Below are 6,511 nucleotides of genomic sequence, written 5' to 3'. Positions count from 1 at the left end.
ATATTTTACATTACTTCACAATTCCTTCTCATTCCATGCATCATACATTTTTCATAGTTGATTCCATTTCTTCTATCCTACAATACATCTTACATATATACCTTTCAAACTTACAAAATTACAAGGTTGGCCAAAATACAGGTAAACGAATACATTATAGAGTCAGCGCAATAGTAAACAACTTGAGTTCACTAAACTGACTCGGTGACCTTCTGATACTCGGTGTCCACTACATTACTCAGCATCATCATGAACTCAATAGAAGTGAAGGCTCAGTTCATACTAATAACTTGAAGTAGTTTTGAACTTAGTGACCACTGGTGACTTGGTAGATGTAGTGTCACTTGGTAGATATGAAATACTGAGTTTACCTTGCTTCACTCAGTGAACACTAAACACTAAGTTTACCTTGTTTCATTTGGTAAACACTAATTCCATCATCATTCAGTTTGCACTGAGTCTTCTTGACACGAATTATCTACTCGATGGACACTGTGAAGCATGGTAGATACTGAGAAGCTTGGTAGACACTGCTAGACTTCACATTGTCTGAATTTGCTCTGTAGCCATTGTTTGCTCGGTGTAAACTATTGAACTACTAAGTTTACAAGGTAACCACTTGATACTTGGTAAGCATACATAATTGAGTAAGTGTTGTTACTAATGATAAAATGATCATAATGCTAATAGAAACTTGTAGTATCAGCTAGTAAAAAGGTGCCAACTGTCAAATCTCTCTCACTGTTCATTGTTTGACCAAACTATCTATTCTATTAGCTCTACATGGCCATGTCAACCCTACTCTAAAGCTTTTACTATCTAATTGAGCACTTGAACATTCTCAGGTATGTTGAACAAAATTGACTATAAGAGTCACTAAATGCTATAGGGAAACAATCTTTAATGGGGCATATCTCAAAGCCCGTACAAGATATGGATATGAATCTAGATGATAGAGGATTGTCTTGCTGAGCTCTACAATAACCTCTCTCACTTTTTGGAGATCAAATTCCATTTTGATTTTGTGGGCCCATCTTAGGTGATGCTAAAACTTGTAGTGTTAGCTAGTACAAAGTTTCCAACTATCGAATCTCTCTTTCCATTCATCATGGGATTGAACTATCTATTTCATTACCTCTTAGTGGTCAAGTAAACCCTAGTCTCAAGCTTCTCTCATCTTGTTGAGATCTCAAACATTCTCAAGAATGCCAAATTGAATTGACCCTAAAAGTCACTAAATATCATAGTACCAAAATACTTGGTGCGGCATATCTCAGAGATCATGCATGGTATGGATGAAATTCTAGGTACTATAGGACTATGTTGCCAAGACCTACACTAACCTCTCTCTTTTTAGAGATTTGATTTTGTTTTTATTTTGTAGCCTCATCTCAGGTGATGCCAAAATTTGTAGTGTTGGCTAGTACAAAGTTGCCAAGTTGAATCTCTCTTACTATTCATCATGGGATTGAACTATCTATTCTACTAGCTCAAGATGGCTGGGTAAACCCTAGTCCCAATCTTGTCCCATCCTTTTGAGTGATCAAATATTCTCAGGCATGCCAAACTAAATTGACCCTTAGAGTCACTAAATGCCATAGGGTAGCAATTTTGATGAGGCATATCTCATAGCTCATGTAAGGTATAAATATGATTCCTAGTGCTACAGGACCATGTAGCCATGACCTACAATAACCTCTCTCTATTTTTGAAAATTGGATTCCATTTTGATTTTATGGCCCCATCTCATGTGATGTTGAAACTTGTAGTGTGGGCCAATACAAAGTTTCCAACTATCAAATCTCAATCACCATTCATCATGGAATCAAACTATATATTTCATTAGCTCCAAGTGGCAGGTTACACCCTAGTCCCAAGCTCTTCTCATCTTGTTGAGTGCTCAAATGTTCTCGGTTACACCAAACTAAGTTTACCCTAAGAGTCACTAAATGTCATAGGGAAACAATCTTTGATAGGGCATATCTCAGAGCATGTGTGAGGTATGGATCTTATCCTAGGTGCTACAAGACTGTGTTATCAAGATCTACAATTACCTCTCTCTCTTTTTGGAGATTAGATTCTCTTTTGATAGGTTATTTGCATATAGGCGATCTTGGTGAGTTGTGAAGTTGGCTTTCATCAACTTCTATAGAAACTTGTAGTGTTGGCCAATACAAAGTTTCCAATTGCCAAATCTCTCTAACCATTCATCATGGGATCAAATTATCTATTTTGTTAACTCCAAGTGGCTAGGTAAACCACATCCCCAAGCTTATCCTATTCTATTGCATGCTTGAACATTCTTGGACATGCTGAATGGAATTGATCCTAGGAGTCACTAAATGCCATAGGGTAGTGATCTTTGACACGATATATCTTGGATATTGTATGAGGTATACATGTGATTTTAAGTGGTACAAGACCATGTTACTGAGACCTACAATAATTTCTCTCTCATTTTAGAGATTATATTCTATTTTAATTTTTTGGCCCCATCTCAGGTGATGCTGAAACTTTTAGTGTTCGACAGTACAAAGATGCCAACTATTGAATCTCTCTCACCATTTTTGGTGGGATAGAACTCTCTATTCTATTAGCTTTGGGTGGCTAGGTAATTCCTAGTCCCAAGCTTGTCCCATCTTGTTGAGCACTCAAACATTCTCAGGCACACCAAACCAAATTGACCCTATGAGTTACTAAATGCCATAGGGTAGCAGTCTTTGACAGGGCATATCTTAGCTCATACAAGGTATGGATGTGATTCTAGGTACTACAAGACTATGTTGCCAAGACCTATAATAATATCTCTCTCTTTTTAGAGATTGGATTATATTATGGTTTTACAACCCTATCTCTAGTGATGTTGAAACTTGTAGTATTGGCTAGTACAAAGTTGCCAACTATCAAATCTCTCTCACCATTCATTGTGAAATTAAAATTTCTATTCTATCAAGTCTAAGTAGCTAGTTAAACCCAAGTCCCAAGCTCTTTCTATCCCATTGAGTGCTCAACCATTCTCGGGCATGCCAAACTGAATTAATCCTAAGAGTCACTAAATGCCATAAGGTAGTGATCTTTGATAGGGCATATCTCAGAGCTCATGCAAGGAATGGATGTAATTATGGATGTTACAGGACTATGTTGCTGAGTTCTACAACAAAATCTCTCTCTTTTTAGAGATCAAACTCTTTTTTGATTTTGTGGCCCCATCTTTGGTGATGTTGAAACTTGTAGTGTTGACCAGTACAAAGTTGTCAACTATTGAATCTCTCTCACCATTTATCCTAAGATCAAACTGTTTATTATGTTAGCTCTAAGTGGTTAGGTAAACTCTAGTCCCAAGCTTGTCTTATCCTATTGAGCATTTGAACGTTCTTAGTATGCCAAACCGAATTGACCCTAAGAGCCACTAAAAGTCATATGGTAGTGATCTTTGACAGGACATATCTCAGAACTAATGTGAGGTTTGTATATAATTTTAGGTCCTAAAGGACCATGATTCTAACCTACAATAACCTCTCTCTCTTTTTGGAAATCACATTCTAATTTAATTTTGTGACCCCATCTCAAGTGATGCTAAAACTTGTATTGTTATCCAGTACAAAGTTTCCAACACCCAAATCTCTCTCACCATTCATCATGGAATCAAATTGTGTATTCCATTAGCTTCAGGTGGCTTTAAAAATGGTAGTCCCAAGCTTGTCCTATCTCTTTGAGTACTCGAATATTCTCAAACATGCTAAACTAAATTAACCCTAAGAGTCACTAAATGCCATAGGGCATTGATGTTTGATGGGGCATATCTCAGAGCTCATGTGAGGTATAGATGTGATTCTAGGTGCCACTAGGCCATGTTTCCAAGACCTGCAATAATCTCTCTCTATTTTTAGAGATCAAATTCAATTTTGATTTAGTGATCCCATCTAAAGTGGTGCTAAAACTTGTAGTGTTGGCTAGTAAAAAGTTGCTAACTATCAAATCTCTCTGGGTGGCTAGGTCAACTATAATGACCCCTTTTTTAATTTTTGACCTGGTATTCAAAATTTATTATAAGTTTAGGAAAGTCATTTAAATTAAACATGCCTTGGATCCTTATTATTATTCAAATTGAGGAATCGACCATTACACCTTAATTAATTTAATTTATTGAGAAAGTTCATCCTATAGCACCAAGAAAACTTCTCTCTTCTAATCATGACTATTTGGAGATGGTAGATTGACGGTGCAAAGGGTGCATGAAACAAGCTACAAGTGGTTCCCTGGAGGATACTGTTAGGTGCTCAAATTTACTCTGCCTCTCCCTCCACCCACTCCCTATTTGAAGATGTCATAATTCAGATGAGATGCAAGGTTTCCAAGTCTATAGTTGAAAATACATTTTAATGTGATAATTCTTAAAATTGTTGTAATTGTAATGATATCTCAATATTGTTGTATACATTATTACAATTTGAAATACTTAACATATGCTATATATATGTATGTATATATATGTATATATGTATATATGTATATGTATATATGTATATATATGTATATATGTATATATGTATATATATATGTATATATACATATATGTATATATATGTATATATATATGTACATATATATATACATATATATATACATATATATATATATACATATATATATATACATATATATATATATACATATATATATATATACATATATATATATATACATATATATATATACATATATATATATATATATATGTATATATATGTATATATATACATATATATATATATATATATATATATATATATATATATATATAGATATTTGCATTGAACCAATTTCATCTTATGCATTATTTCTATCACACTAAGTTGATAGATGAAAAAAATTATTATCATCAATATGTTATCCACTATCATGTACGTATAGCTTGTTAGAGCTTTTCATATAATGAAATCCATCAGCGATGGTAGTAATGATATGCGAAACTTGTAAATGCATTATTGAGATTGCTTATGAGTATTGTACCTCATGAAAAGTGATTGCAGTGTTGATTGGTTTGAATGTAGATATTGATTATCTCTCGTGTGTTCTGTGTCCTGTTATTGGAGGAGAGATACTACAGACTGAGCGCAATAATATCTGTAATCTTCCTTCTCTACTAGGTTTATGATGCCAATTGCAAATCTATTTTCTCTATCCTTTACTCCTTGATTTTTTTTTAAATATTTCATATATATCTTTTAACTTAATCCTAATTAATGGTACTTATATACCATGCACAGCCACGAATGTAAAGTCGTGATTGTTTTATATATATATATATGATTTCTTTTGTTCTCATAATTTAATAAGCATATTACATTTTATTCAGTAACATTTTTATTGATGTAGCATCATTAAATATTAGTAATTAGTAATTTTAGGGTTTTCTTTTAAAAGAATGTTTGTAGTAATTAGATTTAGGTTTATTAAGCATTGATAATATTTAGAATAGCAAGATGAATATATTTGGAAGTTGATGGTATTAATATATTTTGAAATAATAATATAATTTAATTGTGACGTTTATGTAGGATTTAAGTATTAATAATACTTATGACAACTTACATGCTATTTGTGATTAAAATGATTAAAGTAATGCCATCATATAAGTTTATTGAAAATATCAACTTAAATATTTGAACTTAATAAATAATATTTCTTGATAAAATAAAACATATTAATCCAAGTTCATTACATCAACCCATTAGCTCTGGGTGGCTAGGTCAACCCTAGCTTTAAGATCATCCCATCCCATTGATCACTTGAAAGTTCTTGGGCACACTGAACTAAATTGACCGTAAGAGTCACTAAATGCCATAGGGTATAGATCTTTGATGGGGCATATCTTGGAGCTCATTCGATGTATGGATAAAATTCTAGGTGCTATAGGATCATGTTTCTAGAACCTACAATAAACTCTCTCTCTTTGGAGATTGGATTCCATTTTGATTTTGGTACCCCATCTTGGGTGATGCTGAAACTTGTCATGTAGTGCACCTAGGTTGCAGCTCGATATGCCATCTCATCCAATGATGGAGACTCATGATAGAAGGTAAAGGGGTGATCATACACCTCATTTTGAACATGGCTTTTTTATGGTAATAAGATAATCCTTGTTTGTAAGGTCAAGAAACTTGAGGTCACCTATAAACCCAAGTTGTCTTAGTCCTAACGATCTTTTTTAATTGTTGTTTTTATCAATAAGTTGACTTAGTAAGTGTTTTGAGATTCATTACACCTTATATAGGTCCTATGTTACCAAAAACTACTTGGTTAAGTTCTAGGAAGATTTAGTGCAAAAATTGCATTTTACAATAAAATTCCTAACAACTTTTTGGCAATTTTAGCAATTTTTTGGAAAACATTGAAATCAACCATGTAACCAGTTAATTTACCTAGTAATCAATTAGAATGGATGTCAAAGGATGAAAATACCCTCTATGAAGTTAGAGGAGGCATAAGGTGTTGGTGATTATTAAGT

The sequence above is a fragment of the Cupressus sempervirens genome, chromosome 4 (genome assembly GCF_028749045.1).
Source record: "Cupressus sempervirens isolate cs-2001-9-10 chromosome 4, ASM2874904v1, whole genome shotgun sequence".
Taxonomy (NCBI): Eukaryota; Viridiplantae; Streptophyta; class Pinopsida; order Cupressales; family Cupressaceae; genus Cupressus; species Cupressus sempervirens.
The sequence above is the reverse complement of the archived record's forward strand: the minus strand, read 5'-3'. Positions refer to the sequence as shown.